General features: G+C 32.2%; 1 protein-coding gene across 12 annotated transcripts in view; it reads right to left on the reverse strand.

The window, feature by feature from the left end:
• Positions 1 to 20,000, reverse strand: part of LOC137615324 (homeotic protein ultrabithorax-like) — a 1,252,187-nt gene that overhangs the window by 829,728 nt on the left and 402,459 nt on the right. For 2 of the 12 annotated variants that reach the window (XM_068345113.1, XM_068345105.1), the window contains exon 1: positions 6,149 to 6,303. The exons of the other annotated variants lie outside the window; for them this stretch is intronic. The gene's annotated coding sequence lies outside the window, so the exon portion shown is untranslated. Of the gene's footprint in view, positions 1 to 6,148; positions 6,304 to 20,000 lie in introns of those variants that run through there. 12 annotated transcript variants of the gene reach the window in all.

Genomic DNA, 20,000 nt, shown 5'->3' on the forward strand with positions numbered 1-20,000 from the left:
TCGGCCTATTTCAAGGTCTTCCAGCTCACATACGGAAAGCACTCAAAGTAAGTTTTTCTAGAAAGGAATGTAAGCCACACAACGGATTCCGGTTAATACATTACACATTGATTAACCCATTCAGCGAGAAAGGATAATGAGCAACGAAGATATATATATATATATATATATATATATATATATATATATATATATATATATATATATATATATATATATATATATATATATATATAAATATATATATATATATATATATATATATATATATATATATATATATATATATATATACACACACATGTCCTGGCTTTATGAAGGTTCACACAAAATTAAAATACTTAACATTATCGCACAAACATTTAACGGACCAAAAAGAATAATATACACCGAGTATAAATGATGAACAGCGCTGACTTAAGGACCCAGAATTTTCAGTCCCGCTATCCTTTGCAGTAAGAAAAGTTACTTCAAAGCTTGAAACACTCAAATATTAAGCAATCGACTGAAATACTTTCTGAAAATAGCTATAAAATTTCAGCGTTTCAACACATACAACCGAAACCTCAAGCTATTTTGCATGGGCGTGTAAACTCTGTCGAAACTTGTGACAGAACTTCTCTTTCCAATAGCATCAAAAGGCTTGATAACTGAATTTATGTAAACACGCTAATTAAATTCTATGCAGCTACATGGAACGACATTTGCAGTATATTTCAAAATAGACAAACACAAAATTATAACATTATTCCACAGCTATATATATATATATATATATATATATATATATATATATATATATATATATATATATATATATATATATATATATATATATATATATACACGTATATATATATACATATATATATATATATATATATATATATATATATATATATATATATATATATATATATATATATATATAAGGAAAGAAATTAAAACCGTTGAAATACACCATACCTTATCGTTTTAGTTCTAAGAATGTCAGAATACGAAGGGAAACTGGGAACTTCAACGATCGTTGATACTGATTAGATTTTAATGCGTATTCACGGATCAAAATATGCAATGATATTGCTGCGTACGATATAACGGCATTATCTTAAGTTTTATAAATACTAAAATTTCAATGTATAAAAGACAATCGTAGTATAAAAAATAAGGTTATATCCATACTGTGCTTTTATTTCATATGAAAATAATAAAAACTTTAAGAGAAATTTAATAAAAATGCGTAAAAACTACTTTGGTTTGTGTTGTCACATTAAAAATGTTTGAAAGCAAAATTTTATTGTCCTATATTCACCGCTAATGCATGAATACAGGCACAGAATTCTCATAAAAATGAGAAAATAAAAGCAAATATCTACCAGAGCATCCTCATATACTCATCTTCTAAACTTCGACACATTAGATATCAATACATACATTTATTATACATAAATCATTGTTTTCTTTTATATATTTAAATACACGTATATATATATATATATATATATATATATATATATATATATATATATATATATATACATACATACATACATATATATATATATATATAAAACTTCAAGGATATATATATATATATATATATATATATATATATATATATATATATATATATATCTTTTTTACCAAAATGAGGCAGCCTTCATATAATCAGTCAACTTTAGGGGATGAAGTTGCAAGCTCCAAACCTTTTCCACCTCCGTATTAAATTATCACACTTTTTTTTTTATCTAAAAAGTATTCAATTCACTGAATAGGTCAATAGAGGCACTTATGCATTATTGAATAAAACACGATTTAAAAAAGTTAATATTTAAATGACAAAAAAATTCTACTTGCCACAACCTGAAAGTTTTTCTATACAAGCTGACAATTTATAAAAGACATACTGTACCAATATTTTTAACTTAAACTTTTATATAAGCTTTTTATAATAAAATTATTTAAAACAATACCAATAAATTATTTATTTTTGGACAAATCTAATGAAGAAACCCTATAATAATTTAAATCGTATCCATAATAAAAAAAAATATTAGTCAAAGTTGCGTTTCTGGTTTTCGTAATAATAATTTTTACATAGCATCTATTACTAATATATCTAATAAATTTAATGACAATATTAATACTTCGTTTCTGAATTTAGCATCATTGCTTTTGTGATGTTTGAGTTACGAGTGACAAAATAGAAAATACTACTTCTACAGTACTACTATGAATGATGATAATAATAATAATAATAATAATAATAAAAATAAAATAATAAAAATAATTAATAATAAAGAAATAAAAGCAATAATAAAATTTTAAATGTCATCAATACAGTCATCATTTATTTTTAAAAAGAGATGTACCAGCCAAGTGTGTCAAGCTCGACTCATAGAACTAGCGCGAATAAATTCGGGAGGGAAAATATACATATATCAAATAAAATTTATAAAAAAAAATATTTATACAATAAATACAAGAAATAAAATCCAAATTAAGTGATAAAAATCTGTGATAAATAAAAATGTTAATATCGTCCATAAAACCTATGATTCTTAAGAAAATTAAAATTCTAAAAGCAGAGAAATTCTCAGAATCGGATAGGTGGTCAGAAAAAGATTTTCTGACCAGAATCTTTGTCTTCTAAAAATTTTGCAATCGCAAAAAAGTATACCTGGGAACTACTTCATGAATATACGAAATTAAACCCTTGGAATTTTAATGTGCACACCTCATGAATATTCATATCACTTATAATTTGAATAATAAAATGAAACAATGTTAACAAAATATAATCAACACTGCCTAGCCTATAATAATAAAATATTCCACACACACTCATACATATATACATACATATATATATATATATATATATATATATATATATATATATATATATATATATATATATATATATATATATATATATATATATACACAATATATATACACATATGTATATACACTGCATAAATATACATATATATACATACATATATATATATATATATATATATATATATATATATATATATATATATATATATATATACTGTATAAATATATATATATATATATATATATATATATATATATATATATAGATATATATATATATATATATATATATATATATATATATATATATATATATATATATATATATGTGTGTGGAATTTTTTATTTTCATAGGCTAGGCAGTGTTGATTATATTTTTTTAACATTGTTTCATTTTATTATTGAAATTATACGCATAAGGTTCACAGTCTTTTTTAATTTTAAGTAGAAACTGATGACTCGAATTTAATTTAATTTATGAGACTTTTCAGAAAAATTACCGTAATACATGAAATATTTATACGCTAAAGAAAACTAAAAAGTTATAAAAAATAATTTCTAACCATACAAATTAAATAATCATTAATATTATCATCACTATTATCATTAATAATGAAATTATTATTAGAAGCCGTAGTAGAAATTTGACAACCAAGGTAATCCGTGCGGAAAATGCAGCGCTGTTGAACGCAGTCATTAGAATATCCACTTTCAAAGACAAAATTATATTTATTGGGAAGCCAAATTACGCTATTCTTGCGACTTTCCGAAGTACAATAGGTAAAAGATAATCGGCAGTCCTGTCACGCTAAAAACCACGGATCAGTTACAGAGACTATAAAAAAGTTAGCTTTTTTGCTGAATTCATCAGTTTGTGGTGGAATCATGATGTTTACAATTCCTCATAAAAGGGTTTTAAAAGTATACTAGAAATACGAATAAAAGAGACGCCAAACTAAAGCAAAGAAAGAACCTGTAAGGCTGATCAAAGCGAAGTATTACCAGTAGTCAATGGACTAAGTGCGTGTAATACACAGCTTACGCGTAATCCCATCAAGACCTTTCAAGTGAGAAACAATATTCATCAAATTTTCTTTTTTGATGCTAAAATAGAACCAGTAATATGCACCATGTAAGGAATAATTCCAACATTTTAAAATATGAATATAGGCAAACCTTACTTTTGGCAATAATAATTCGTAACTAAACAAATAATAGCCTTAAAATTACCTGTACCAGAAAGCATATACAATCCCTAATAAAGCTGTAGTTAATTGAACCGACTTCATATCTGCGATGCAATAATAATTTCCTCCACCAAATGTATTCATTTCGATAGCGCTACTCTGTATGCTTGGGTTTGGTTAACGGCATACTCTCCGATATCACATGAGTAAAACTTGTTGCAAATCAGAATCAATACGGTATTCAAAAATCAGAACAGGGAATCAGTCCCATTCATCGTTACCTCTTTATTACTATTCACACAAAAATACTAATCCCTTATGCATTTCCACTCCTCAGCATACAAATTATTCTTGAAAGGTCACTTTTTTACATAGTTTCTTTACGAGGCTAAATTATTCATGAGGCGTTGACAATTCAGGCTTAAAAAGATTTGCTATTCAAGCCGTCTAGGGGGTTGAGATATTATTGGGTATGACAACCCCCAAAGGTAAACTCCCCCAGAAGTGGTATATCTTTTACACTGCAGCCTTCCTTCTCCATCGCCCCAAGTGAATGCAGGGCTTGAATAATGCCGCTAAAAGCGATAACTCAAAAATCTAACAACACCTACTGCGAGACAGAATAAAGCCCCTATCTTCCCAAGGGGCATTATAAACCTTGCTTATGTGTTTAAGTTACAATTCCCAACAAAGGAGTTGTTTGAAAGTCACCAGTAGGTTTCCTTTATAAATATCACCAGTCCCGCCTCCCATTTAGGCCCCATAAAAAAAAACTTATGATTGATGAAAAAGAAGTCCATAAAGAAAAATGTCTTTCATGTTACTGGAACCCCCAAGCCTCCAAGGACACTTGCAACTTTTCTTATACTTAGATTTTCCTTCCAGACTCTCGCTCTCACATCCAGCGACACAAATGCATCCTCCCCTAACACACATACGCACTCTCTCCTACCCACCCAGCAAACTTACGCACTCACACACACAAACATTAACGGCTTCAACTCGTCATGCGATGCAGTCGCCAATTATCCTCCAGGGAGTCAGACTGCAAGCAGCTTCGCTGTGCTACGTTGTGACTAGTTGCGCGACACGCATTCCCATGCATGGGCTGCACATTCTTATACATATGAATTCTCTATAATGTTACTGATATACTGACACATGTTAATTACATTGTATAATGGTAAGGAGTATGGAATCAAGACGGAAAGTTATGCTCCGACAAACGTGTCTCCAAGCCTCTTGACTACAAAAGAAAATGCGCATAAGTCTCACTCGGAAGTCAAATCATAATGAATCACAGGTAAACTTAAATAATCAAATTATCTAGATTTTCATAACAATGACACCATGTATGTATAAACTATTCAAATGTTTATTCAAAAAGTTTTGTCTGTCAAAACAACTCAAAGTATTCGTTACGGGACATTCTGATAAATTCAGATAACATCATGGAAAAAATACTGAAGTAAAGAAAACTTATCCAGAGCAATTTGAATAATTTCTTAAAAAACATATTTTGTTAAAAGTAATAATAACTGTTGAGTCTTTGGAAACAAATTAAGTAGCACCATTTAGTTTTGATAGAAGACAGAAACCAGAAAGAACATATGTTAGCCCATAGCCACTCCACTCGAGATCACTATCTATCCCCTCGTTGCGATTCCCTTTTCTTTGCCACAAACTGCCCACTCCCAACCTTAAATGCATGTGCAGAATTCCTTAATGAGATCACAAAGAAACTCAAGATTTAATTTCACTTTAGTTGTCTCATCACAAAGAAAAGATTGATATTGGTTATTAAAAGTCGTCACAGGACCTCAGATTTTCTTTCACGAATTCACAAATCAAAATTCGTCATATTTACAATTAATTAATAGAATCTACTTAAAATTCTAAAAGAGAAATAAGATCTTATAAGAAAGATACGCTTACACTGACACCATCTCTTAACATGACTCGTTGAAGTCACATTGCTCTTCTTGCAACATGAATGATTAAGTTCACGAGCGCATTGAGCTCACTAAAGAGTTTAGCCGTCTAATGACAGCATTTGAATGTCTGTGACAGCGTCTCTTACTACGAGCAAGAGGACATTAAAGCACTTTACTCACCTCTGATCCAAGTCAAAAACCGTAAACCTGAAAGAAAAAAAACTGATATCCACTTCCCCACGAGATAATCCTGAGACGCACGAAAGATCCGAGGAGGCTGGAAGTCAGCAACCGCCCGAAAACACCTGAGCACTGCACTGGGCCCTAAATGCACCTCGCCAGACCCCCATGTGTACCCCTTGATTCAACCCCCCTTACTCAACAATCCCTCCCCCCTTTGCACCTCCCCATTCCACTCAACTCTTGCTGCGATGGCGTCTGCAGCTATTCCAAGACCCAATGGACAGTAAACGAGTTGGCAAGCATGCTTGAAACCTCTGCAGGAATCCTTGATGGTTGCCTATTCGTTGCTTGTCTTATCTTTAGAACCAATAAATTTCAGTTGCTTATGAAGTATTTTGTTGTCAAAAAAAGAGAGAAGTCTTTGCCCCTCCTTAAAGGTGGTACACTACCAATTCTAAATAAGAATTAAAATGAAATATGAGCATCTCAACAAAGAATCAGACAAATTAGGCGATAGCTAACAAGTGAACCGTAAATAGCGAAGGGGGAGTAACGATTTAGATCACTTGCCGACCTCAGGTAAGGTTCTTTTTTGCTTCCACTTTAATGGGAAAATGGTCCATACGAAGCGATTAAGCCCATGATCCTTGATGTCGCGCAATAAATCATTTTTCCCACATCATGGTCTCTCCCTTAATTATCACTTTCCTGCATCTCTCTCTCTCTCTCTCTCTCTCTCTCTCTCTCTCTCTCTCTCTCTCTCTCTCTCTCTCGCATTATGGTTCATGTAGAACCAACCAAATGTAGTCTAATTTTTCTCTAACTTATTTCTTATGTCAATTTCACTATCAATAACTATTATTTTCGTGTCAGTACTTCCTACTGGATTGAAAACAGCGCATCACGAGAGAGAGAGAGAGAGAGAGAGAGAGAGAGAGAGAGAGAGAGAGATCCAAGCAGAATTCATTCACCATTAGATTGATGACCATACAGTAGGGCGGTTCACCGAAGCAACTTATTCAACCAAACTTTCTGGAGATCTTACCGACAACTCGTCGGTGAAACGTCTCTTTAATGTATTACATGGCCACCCAACAACGTCTTACCAGTGATGTCACCCACCATATCAGATTTTCAAATAATTAGCACTTACGGCAATTGTCTTCAAAGAGCAATGTAATACCTTTAGGCCACATTTGGCCGTTATTCTCTATCCAAATAGCGAAAATTATAAAGATTTATTGCTTTTAACCGTTTTATAATTAACGCACAAAACATCAGTAACATATAGCATCATGTCTCTAAGGCCATTAAGTCTGTTTGTCTCCTGGTTCATTTGCCAAAGCATAGATACTATACATTACCAGCATCATCAATGATCATCTTTTAGCTTAAGCGGAATGTTAATAAGTACTCATATTCTACTACAATACAATGTATTTTTGAATACATCTAAACAGACCTAGACAGTAAGGAAATTACATACACACACGAACATACATACATACATACATACATACATACATACACACACACACACACACACACATATATATATATATATATATATATATATATATATATATATATATAGTGTGTGTGTGTGCGTAAGTGTGTATGTAAAGTATGTTTGCAAATCTAAATACTGCATAAAGACAACCTCGTTCATCTTCATGGTTGTTGGACCTCCCCAGAACTTTACAGCAGTCCCTAACACTAGGGGTTTGGTCTTTCTACAGCATATTCTGCGCGTTAGCAGTCAAAGCATATTACAATATGATAAGAATGGATAAAGTAGCAGAAGATGCGTAAAAATGGTAACGTCACCCTAACCTTTCAACAATTGCAACTGCTTCAATTTCTTACAATGCTGGAAGATGATTCAGATTTATGTTTACTAAAATTTTTGTGATAACTGAAAACAATAGCAGGGACCTTTGGCTTAAAATTATTTACAGTTCAGTAAACCGCAAACAGACAGATGGACATTTATGATAAGTGTAATTAATTTTTATTAATATTCATCATACCTACGAAATGGCCAATACATTACCTCATAGAGTCCTATAATTCTATAAAATTATTTAAGATTAAAAGTATTTCTCCACACAAAAAGTATTTAAAAGAAAAGTGACCACATTGTATTCATTCACATTCTCTCAAGTATTCACTCGTTAAAGAATGATGTTTAAAGTTAAATAAAACCCTTGCAGTTAACATGTGAGGCCACAAAGGCCCAAAGAAAGAAAAATGGAATTCGAGGAGTTCGTGTCGCAATAATGATGGAGGCGTTAGAGGAATAAGTGGTCGGACCCAGGTAACTCCTCAGAGTGTGACGACAAGAATTATTATTCTCTGAATATTGCCAGACATGTAACCTCACCTGACACACCCTTCTTTTAGTGTCTGCCTGTCTGTCTTTCTTAATCATAAATCTTGAAGAACGTTATCTTATAGGCAAGATGAAATAAAGTAAAAATAAGGATGCATATTGCATTGATCGCTACATAACTCTCTCTCTCTCTCTCTCTCTCTCTCTCTCTCTCTCTCTCTCTCTCTCTCTCTCTCTCTCTCTCTCTCTCTCTCTCTCTCTCTCTCTCTCTCTCTCTCTCTCTTATCTTTCTTTCCATATTATGAATTTCCCCTAGATGCCATTCCCTCTCTTTTTCCCCTCAATTCGTTCCCGGTCTATTTTTTATCTAACAGTTTCCCTTACTCATGAGTCGATCAAACGAGATAAGTAAAAACGCCAGGTGTGATTGGAGAAGACAACATTAGAGATGAGTGGTCAGAGAGGTACTTTAACCATTCCTTCATGTACCTCCCCCAATTCTTTCAAACGAATGCTGGATGTGATCCGGTGAAGGGGAAGGGGAATGGGGCTCTAGAGGATATACCCGACGGAAGGGGAGGTCGAGAAGTGAGCTTGGGTACACACACACATACACACAGGGCCGGTTTGGGTATGTGTTGGGAAGGGCCAGGAAATCAACCACCACCAGTGAGTGGTTCATGGTCTTGACAATGGAGACAGAAGATGGTGAAACCAACTGCTTGACTGCTTTATGCAGAGGGCGGTACGAAAATAATAATAATAATAATAATAATAATAATAATAATAATAATAATAATAATAATAATAATAATAATAATAATAATAATAGGCAAATACCTAATTTACTTTTAAATTTTTCAAGGCGAATTGTTTCTCAAGCACTGTAAAGTTGAAGAAGCATACTGTCTTATGAGGAAAATAGAAAAGCCTTTCAGAAAATAACTTCAATTAGTTAAAATCATCAAAGTCTGGTAAACATCACATCTCCTTTTAGTCCCTGGACAGGGAGGGGCTTCCTAGAAAAACACATTTACCGGTTGCAAAAATGCAAATCGGAAATGAGCATTTAAGTGGTATTCCCCTACACTCCAGCTGTCCGTCAATGCTCAAACGGCAGGTGACCCACAGTGAACTGCCTTCCCCTTGCATGTGATGCTGTAACATAAATCACCTTCTGTCCCCACCCTTCCCGAGATTAACGATATCCAACACTTTCACAACCTACACATTAATAAAAGAACCCTTTACATAATAACACGACATGTAGATGCCGAAAATGTACTTCCCGCCAATACACTTTATTACAGTATTTGTACAAAGTATTGTACAATGTTTAATTACCAATATAAGTAAAGATTTTACAGACTATGCCACCAATATAATTTCAAGAAATCACATCATAAAACCATGCATTCCGTTCCAAAATTTACTGAATTTAAAAATACATTTGCTACCTAAAATGCTCTTCTTTGTAATAAAATTTTAATTAACCGTATAAAATGTTTCATTATTGCAAAGCCCATATAACACCTTTGGAATTTTAGTAGAATAATAATTGCCCAATGGGCCAAAGGTCTTTTAATTATCTGCTTAAACAAGTAATTCACAAAATACGAAAGTCAAATCGGACTCTAACCAATTTATATTCTAGGAGATAACTTATCACAACAAACTTTCTCCCAGGTCAGATTTATTCTTCGTTGTGGTAAAAGGATTGTACCTTTAAAACCACAGACAGTGAAAACGCCATTAAAAAAAAATCCGCCATTAGAAGTAATTATAAACGTCAGTAACATTTTTTATTAAATTTAATGTATGGGCTTTCAATTTTATGAAATATTCTTATCCTCATCCAAATTTTACAATGTTGATTTACACAAACAGTACAATCTAAATTTAAACTTCAACAATCAGCAGGGGATGTGCAACATGCAACATAGCAGTATATAGAGAGCACTTAATGCTGGTGGTTAATTACTCGTTCACCCATTAATATTTCCTTTAATTAAATTATTGTATTACAAGACTTATAAATATGAAGAATCAATTCCCGGTTAACATCGCCCTTTTCAGTTATCATCGTAAGGCAATGTCTACTGATGACTTTCTTCCATATATAACTGATGTTTTGTCTTCTTTTGAAAACTTAGAAGAATCTCTGTAGCTCCTGCGTCCCCAACGCTCCAGGTAGTTTGGCATATGACTATAAGCAAAACTTCTTGTTTAGTGCTCTGCTTCTTTTCTAAGTATGCTTATAAAAAGAATTATATCTCCAATTTCACCATTTACGTATCAGTAATTAACATCACATCTCTTATCTCTTCTGGACATCCTCATGATTTAGCTATGGTCTTTCATCTAAACTTTTCCACTATTCTATCAACGGTACTTCAAGCATATTTCTTATTTTCATATTTCGCCAATGAGTCAACGCTCCATATTGAGCTTGAGCGCTTGTATAAACAGAGACCCTTCAACTCGTTAAAATTCATTGCATTCTAGAGTTTACACAAATTCTTTATCTCATTATATACTTATAACAGGACAACATCTGGCCCTTAACCAGTTCCTAGTAATGCTCTTGTCTTTGTCCTCTCGTTTGGTGTTTATCTTCTTTTGACCCAGTCTCTTTCAATTTTAATGTTACGAGGGAACTGTATGAGGAGCCTTTAACTTAATCAGATTCAACTACTCCACGGAACAATTTCTTCTTATATCATGTAAGCTCTTCCCATCGAAATAAGAATGTTACCAACTCATGAACTAAGACATCTATATTAGCGCAGTTATGAACAAGATATTGAGCTGTTGATAATGAATTATAATAGGAAAAATATATGATAAAGATATATAGCTGCCCGCCCCGTCCTGGTGGTTTTACATATTCAACGTTTTCAAAGTACTGCTAGATAGTTCTGTCAACTGACCAAATAGTTATAGGTTTACGTTTCAATGCTTATAAGTTCATTTTATTATCTGTGTTTTCACTTATTACATCATTGCATGATGTTGAATCTTGTTAGGCTATTCTATGCCACTTGAATTGTTTGTAAGAGCGTATGCACATCATGAATAACATCAATAATAATTCCTAATATTATATTTAGATTTCGGTACTTAAGAAAATGTGTTCACTTCATATAATTCTCGACATATTACTCCAATACACAGACCACTCTCTGGAACTGATTGCGTATTTTGAATGTCATGAACTGACCGAAGGGAGGTTTATATACTGTAGTTCAATTACAGTATAAGATTTGCTTTCCTAAAAACCTTCTATACAAGAATTAAACATTTGTATATTTATGCTGAGAGCAGCAACTGATTTGAAGTGGAGGTGAACCTAAAAAGATAATATCACTTGTATCTCCATGGATTTATTTTCTGTCTGGGCGCTTTTTAAAAGAATCCAGGTTAAAATTTAAGAGTTTCGAAATATTTTAATTCATCCAGTGATAGATATACCATCAATTGGCCTGAAAGTATGTTTTCGTAACTTAAACAGAGTAAGTTAAGTTTACCCATTTGAGAGACTTTCACTGATATAAATATCAAAGTTTTTTGTCTTAAATGAGTATTTGAATTTCACACCAATGGCCATGGTGTCCATAATTCTTGATGTCGCCAAAATCTGACATACCTTATACATTCATTACGTATGACCTTTTTGATATCCACTAACTTTAAGGGTTTAAAATCAAATGTGGCTTAAGAGTACTTAAAACCTACTGATATAAAAATTCCCTGCAAACCTTGTGACTTCCAAGTCAATCCTACAATTTCTAATGTTTTAATAAGTCGTCGAATTTCCATTAATTTATTATTCCATATCCTCATCAGCGTTAAGGATGTTGTTTTCAGAACTTTATATCCAACTGTCACAGCCTGTATTTCCAATGGCTAAGCGGCCTTTGAAAATTTTTGAGCTTACGTAATCAATACTAGTTTCAATTCTTATCCTCTTAAAAGAACTCTTACAAAAACTTTTCCAAATGTTATGGAATTTCCGTTTGGTTGGGAATCCTTGAATCGTTTTGTTTGAAAGTAAATTAATTGCCACTAGTCGTTAAGTTAATTCTTTATGCAAAAATGAATTTATAGTAACCATATCTAGCAAGCCTAAGAAAATAAAACTGCACATTGTTTGTTAGAAAATAAACCTCAGAAATTATCACTTAAGGCCAAAGTAAACTTGTCTTTTAAATATCAATAAAATAAAGGTATTGTTTAGACTACAGTTATTTCAGTTACTTATGGCATAGTTATACGTAATAGGCTACATTATCACATAATACTTCACAGAAATAAAGTATCTGCTTTAGCAGTTATTCTCCTCAGATAGGTACGTTTGCAGTACATTTCCATCGTGTTAACATGCATTCCACAGTTGAACAAACACTCGTGATGAAACCAAATTTGCATATATTAAAGTTGGGTAAATTTTGGGTACAGAATCTATTAAATAATGTCCCTAAATGAGAAAATACGAAATCTTAAAGCCGTGCTTTCCGTATCTCCAGACTCTCTATTCATCATTGTAAATCCAACAGAAACTTTGAAAATGATTATCAAACTTACTAAACATAGCCTAACTTTTTAATTAGAAAATAATTAGAAAAATTTCAGTTATTAAGTATAAAAGTAAAACATTCGCTTAGTTCAATAAAAACGTAACCTTGTTTAAAGATATTTTTTCTAATGTATCTATTTCTCTTACAGTTTAGTCTTCAAGGTTATGTGTTATCCTTCAACTAAAATACTATTAGTTTAGGTGACAGAATTTCCTAGTGCATGATATTTTTTTAAGGTTATGCAGCTTCTAATAACATACTAAATGGAATCCACGTGGAAATTCTTTAAACTAAGAGATCTTTGATATCTTATTAGTAATCATAAGCAGGAAAAACTATTCAAAAAGTTATAAGAAATACCGATCTGCAATTGAACATTTCATGTAAAAATAGTAGAATGAAAAAGCAAAAACATGTGTAAATCATACGGTAATAAAAACAAGGATCAAGGTAAATCGTAAGCGTAAAGTGTAAATCCCTAATACATATCCTGCTCAATACCAACAAACCTACAAATCCATTCCCCTGTCCTCCACTCGTAGTGCGGTATCTTAAACATCCCTTGAGGCTTCATGATGAGCCGTTACGAGTTGGAGCAGCATGTTAGCAGAATTCGAAATTATGTAAGTTAGAAGTTAAGGCAAAATGATGATGAAATAATCGTTTAGAAAAAAAAATACAACATTTCCGAATACCCATTAACAGCATTTTTTTTTTTATCTCGAGTGACAAAACGCGCGTTACTTGAGCATTTCTAATAAAACAAAATGTATACAGAGGTATCCCTCCCAAAAGGTTGCGGAAAATCCAGTCGCATAGACGATAAAACACTGGTGCTAAGAACTAGGAGTTGTGTTATGAAAGGAAGGCCAGATTTAATGTTAGAAAAACTTGTATTGAAGGGTCTCGTGTATGATTCCAATGATAGTTTCAGAAGACAAATGTTTACATCTCGTGAAACACACTTACTAAAGCACGTATCAAAATAGTACTATAATCTGTACAACAGGTGGGGGACATATCGATAAAAGGGCGCGATTAACCTTTAACCCTCTTTTGAAACATTTGAGACCCAGGAAACCGATGTTGGAGACTAATATTTCCTCTAAAGAACGCAAAGAATTATTGATGAAATGTTAACTCTAACCTTATATATTTAACAAATATTGCAACGAACTGAAGCCTAAAAGACAAAAACATGTTTGCTAAAGTCGAGCAAAAATTTCTTTCCATAATCTACTTCAACACGAATTTTCGAGAATACAATAACACATGTAACGTCATTATTCATGGAAACATTTGATTACTCCTCCCAACTGTGTCAACGCAGTGTGTCCTGCAAAAGAGCTTGGGAATCATTCTTGTTTTGGGGTTAGATCCATTACTTTTTTCTTTCATTGTCTTAGTAATGACCTTTAAGTTTCATAGCTATCTAGACCAATTCAAAGTGGTTAACGCAATCTATATCAGGTTCAGTCTTCTGTAAATACAAAAAGGTACATAGAATTAAACCTGACGGTTAAAAATAAAAGAAACTACCTCCTGAGCTCAATCATCAAAGTACTAATAAGCATCAAGATTTCATTCAAAAATTGGAAAAAAAAGGCGACAGAGACTTGAATCAACTGTTATATTTAATCAAACTTAGTTGAAATAACGCAATTCCCTTCCATTACTTTTAAAAATTTAGATAACCCTAAATGGACATATGAAGAATTTGGACACAACAAATTCTGGCCCGAAAGTAATAATTACAGTTACGTAACAACTGGTAACAATTATATCAGATTAATGGGTTTGGGGCCTACCATTAGTTAGAGTCTTAAGCCTTGCAACGGAGGAACGGACCAAGGGATATCGGGGACCTGAGTTAATGAAGTCATATTTCAGACACGAACGAATACTCGATATATTAACGCTGGTCCTCATAAATCCTTCTGTAAAAGGACATGGGCACAAAAAATCCCATCATGATTTATCCTAACAAAAGCCGACCTGATGTATATGGTGGTTTCTAAAAGCTAGATGTTCGAATTTGATAATTACAATGATAAGGATGGATAAATGTAGGGAGTGTTAGTCCACCATAGGAATCCATAGGGTTATTTCTTCTGTAATCCAAGAGCTGCAGTAAGATACACAGCAAGAATTATTCCTTCCATAGAAGAACATCAGAAAATTTCATTTCAAATAACAATATTAACTTTGTTATCTTCAAATAAAATGTTAACGAAAAAAGTAATCAATTTTTTAAACGACCACATCCTAACATGTAGGCATACTTAAAAGTAACATACGCAATATACACAAATGTATATATAGACATGCACACAGTATATTTATACAATGTATACATAAACTCACTCACACATTATGTTTTCGTATATGTGTACACATACATATATCTCACCGGTTTACTTGGCTATATCATAGTAACACAACTGATAGCAGGAGAATCAACGACAAAAAAAGGCAAAAATTGTAAAAGATAAAATTATAGAACTGTATACATATTTCTATGCATGTCTTTGTGTAAGAGAGAGAGAGAGAGAGAGAGAGAGAGAGAGAGAGAGAGAGAGAGAGAGAGAGAGAGAGAGAGAGAGAGAGAGAGAGAGAGAGTACATTTTATTCCGAAATCTATAATAATCCAACGTAGGAATGTTTAGAATGGAAATAATATTCAGGCAGCAACATTGATAAAGGCAATAATTGAAGTCACGCTCTGTGAAACTCATAAATACATCCTCGGACTTGAAACTGATCAGAAGATAAGAAGAATAAGAAAAAGGAGATTTAACTTTTCATAACTCGTTTTCCTCTGTGACCTATACTCATTGATGTATTGCTCGTTGCAGGATGACTCTTAGTTGTGTATGTTTCCAGTAAAGATAGGTTTGTTTATCTCTTCATTTATTCGCCTTCTTATTCATTTGGTCACCATTCAAGATGTATTCGATAAATACATTTCACTACTAATAGCAAATGATATAGAAAATTTGCGAGCATTATGCTCATCTTTATCTTAAAACAATAGTGGATGATTATTTCTAAATGTGAGGTTCCAAGATAAACAACATAATTTTGACAAACGGAGGTGAATATTAAAATGTCACAAAAGAAATCTGATGAAAACTCACTTTAGAAATTTGCCATAGATTGCATCTTCACTTAGATACCATCATGAAAGGTTGAAAGAAAAATCACGAGAAGAAGTAAAACCACTGCTAAATTACACACTTTAAAATACCATCTTGACAATGAGACTGGGGAATTGGTTCACAGTTTTATATATATATATATATATATATATATATATATATATATATATATATATATATATATATATATATATATATATGTGTGTGTGTGTGCGTGTGTGTGTGTGTAAGTTTTTTGTCTTTGCAACGTTGCTAAATTGCAAGAAACTTAGCAATATATTGCTATTCCACTCACAAATTATTGACTATTGTCCAAAATACTGTATTCACAATAACTATGAAAATCAAGGAATAAAACCTCAAAGATGTAGATCCAAAAATCAAGGTTATACCTTTAAAGGTCAAAGAACAAATACGAATCTAGCACTCTACAGACTGTGTTTTCCACACACTACTTAGTTTTAACGTAGATCTCTTCTAGTATTATGAGAGGAAGAAATATAAGTCTGATACATGATTGAGGCGATTTACCTATCAGTAGCTACCTTTCTATCAGAAAATACTGAAAAGTTCATGCGTAAGTACTATTAATCGATGGCCTTTTAAATACAGTGATTTTACTATATATACTTATCATGCATAAAGAAAAGAGCTGGGTACTTCTGGCGCTATTCAATATTATTCCCTTTCTAACCAAGAACCATTGAGTATTGTAAATGAATTCAAACTTATTCAAATATCTACGATACGATTTATTGTAAACTTATCACACTAAAGTTTATTATGATTAATGATATTTAGTGAAATCCGTAAGAGAAAACTTAGGTATTTGCAACACTGAAATGTAAATCCTCTGTCAGTTCTATAAAACAACAAATTACTATCAAAGCTTCCAGATAATATTTCCAATGCTCCAAGCCCCGTTTTTGCTATGCCTGATTAAGCTATTATGCCTTCTATGAAACTATTTGCTAATCTATTTGATAATCATTTCATCTGCATATTGAAATCCTAATACAATATATACTTGGCAGGATATACCTAAAAGGATAAATACAATTAACTGGAAAGAGAGAGAGAGAGAGAGAGAGAGAGAGAGAGAGAGAGAGAGAGAGAGAGAGAGAGAGAGAGAGAGAGAGAGAGAGTTAAATTGTCCCAATTCTTTCTAAAAATGAATATTAGAAAAGTAGTACGTGAGAAAACAATAATGAGATTCAAATTGCAAAAAAATCATTCCTTACGCAACCATCGGTAACTCTCAACCGATTACTACCCCTTCTAGCAACAACAATAATCAGAGGTAAAAAGAATGTGAAGTTTGGCGTTCTGATGACTCAAAGAAACCACACTAACTCCCTCCTCTTATTGACGTGCTTAACAACATACACTGTTTGTGGACCGCCGATGAAACACTTCGAGACCCCACAAAAGGAGACTTTGTGGGTGTGCAATGGTACAATTTGTGGTTCGGAAAAGATACGATTGTGGCGCCAGCGGCTCATTTATCTATAATGGACCCCCAGCGTCATATGCGGAAGCACTTGCACACATTTGTAAGTTCAATAGATATCTATAAGTAAAAAGTATAAAATAAGCGTGTAGCAGTTGAAAAATAGCACTGACACAACTAGTAACTAAAATACACGATGTAAAAAATAAATTTATAATCGACAATAGCAACACGCAGATATTTCTCATTTGACCTTGGAACTCCTGAAACATAATGGGAAAACGAATATTATATATTTTAAGGGTTCGCGAAGGAATGCAGTAGCAATTTTGAAATACATCCCCTAGATAAATGTGTCTGTCTAACTATGATGGGAACTTGATGTTTCTACAATGAAAAATAAAACAATTCTCACCTCATCAGGAAAGAAAGAACAGAAAGAACAACTTCTGACCTTATAAAAATTATTCGTTTTCGTGCAAATAAGGGAGCAGATATATTTACATAATTATTTTAAAACCATATTTAAGCCAATCAAAATAGCCGGAAAAGTAAACCAATAATGTAAATATGACCAGAAGAATAAAGAAAGCACAGATGTAGTTATAACGTGAACAAAAAATAAGAGTTTGAGGCAATATTCAGATAAAGACCGCCGACTGATGGCAAGAAAAACTAGCGAACTTCACAGAGAAAATCGTTGAACTGGAAATACGTTCTGAAGATGAAGTGTTCCAGTGGCAGATACCAATCTAACAGAAGAAAAAAAAAAAAAAAAAAAAAGAATTCAAACTCACCGTTATAGAAATACTTTTAATACCAGTTGAGTCAGAAACACCTAGTCAATTAAAATTCTTTCTAATTATATCCAATAATGAAATTATCGAGCCAAATCGTAATGTGATGCTGATCTCTTTCTAAAACAAGATCAGGTGATTAGCATTATTACCCAGTTATTGTGAAAAACGTAAAATAAAAGTAACAAGTAAATATGGAGGCTTCTGGGTAGAAACAGTTATACTTTGTATTAAAGATAAAATTGCCAGAACTCGCATAGCCTGAAGGAAGTAGAGATTACTAAGCAAAAAGTTCTGCAACTGCAGTTCGAATACTAATCGTAGCCTATTTTTAGAGCAAACAATACGTACTCCGGTGTTTCTAATTCCTCTTCTACTTCTCTTAACTGCCAAGGTCTGTTCTATCTTCCAAATTCCCTTCCACATTACGGGCATTTTCATGAGCTACTTATTCGTTGAATTAATTGTAACAAGAGTGTTGAGAACTTATATTTTATAGTGCTGCACATTGGATAGTAAATAGAATTCAAAAGCAATATATATATATATATAATATATATATATATATATATATATATATATATATATATATATATATATATATATATATATATATATATATATATATATCTATATCTATATATATATATATACATATATATATATAAAATATATATATATATATATATATATATATATATATATATATATATATATATATATATATATATATATATATATATATATATAGCCTTAATAAAAACGTATGCACCTTTTCAGAGGCAAATCTGTTATACATATTAATAAACACACAACAAACAAACACATATATATATTCGTAAACCTATATGTGTATATATATATATATATATATATATATATATATATATATATATATATAGCTTTTGAATTCTATATATTATCCAATGTGTAGCACTATAAAATATAAGTTCTCAACACCCCTGTTGAAATTAATTCAACGAATAAGTAGCTCATGAAAATGCCCGTAATGTGGAGGGGAACCTGTTTGTGTATATACAATATGTTTACTCGGTAATAAATAAGGTAAAAACATAAAAAGCCCAGAGACAAGATGTTTGAAGTGAAAGTTCGAATACTTTTACACCAAAGACTTGATTGGCCGAAACTTTACAATAACAAATAAGGAATTCCCCAGAAGGGGAAGACTGAAGAAAGTGTAACTGGTTGACCTTATGCACGATTACTGGTTACTGCGGCCGGTGCTGCTATTGTTCCACTTGATGATGAATAGCTACCCCGCCATTTTCCGTATCCTTCCAACAGAGGTCCCTTCAGCTGCTCCTTCCGACCGGTTTTGCGTTCCGCTTAATATTTGTTGCTATAGGACCACCTTCAGGAAGTCCAGCTTCGATGTCCATTTTTCTTCTTTTTTTATTCTACGTTGTATATCCTTCTTACTGCCATTGTGGTTGATTCTTTAAACTGACGGGCTATATTTGTCGCAATCGTCCGATGACCGTTTAATAACATTTCCGTAATGATCCACATACAAA

Source organism: Palaemon carinicauda, chromosome 21 (genome assembly GCF_036898095.1).
Source record: "Palaemon carinicauda isolate YSFRI2023 chromosome 21, ASM3689809v2, whole genome shotgun sequence".
Taxonomy (NCBI): domain Eukaryota; kingdom Metazoa; phylum Arthropoda; class Malacostraca; order Decapoda; family Palaemonidae; genus Palaemon; species Palaemon carinicauda.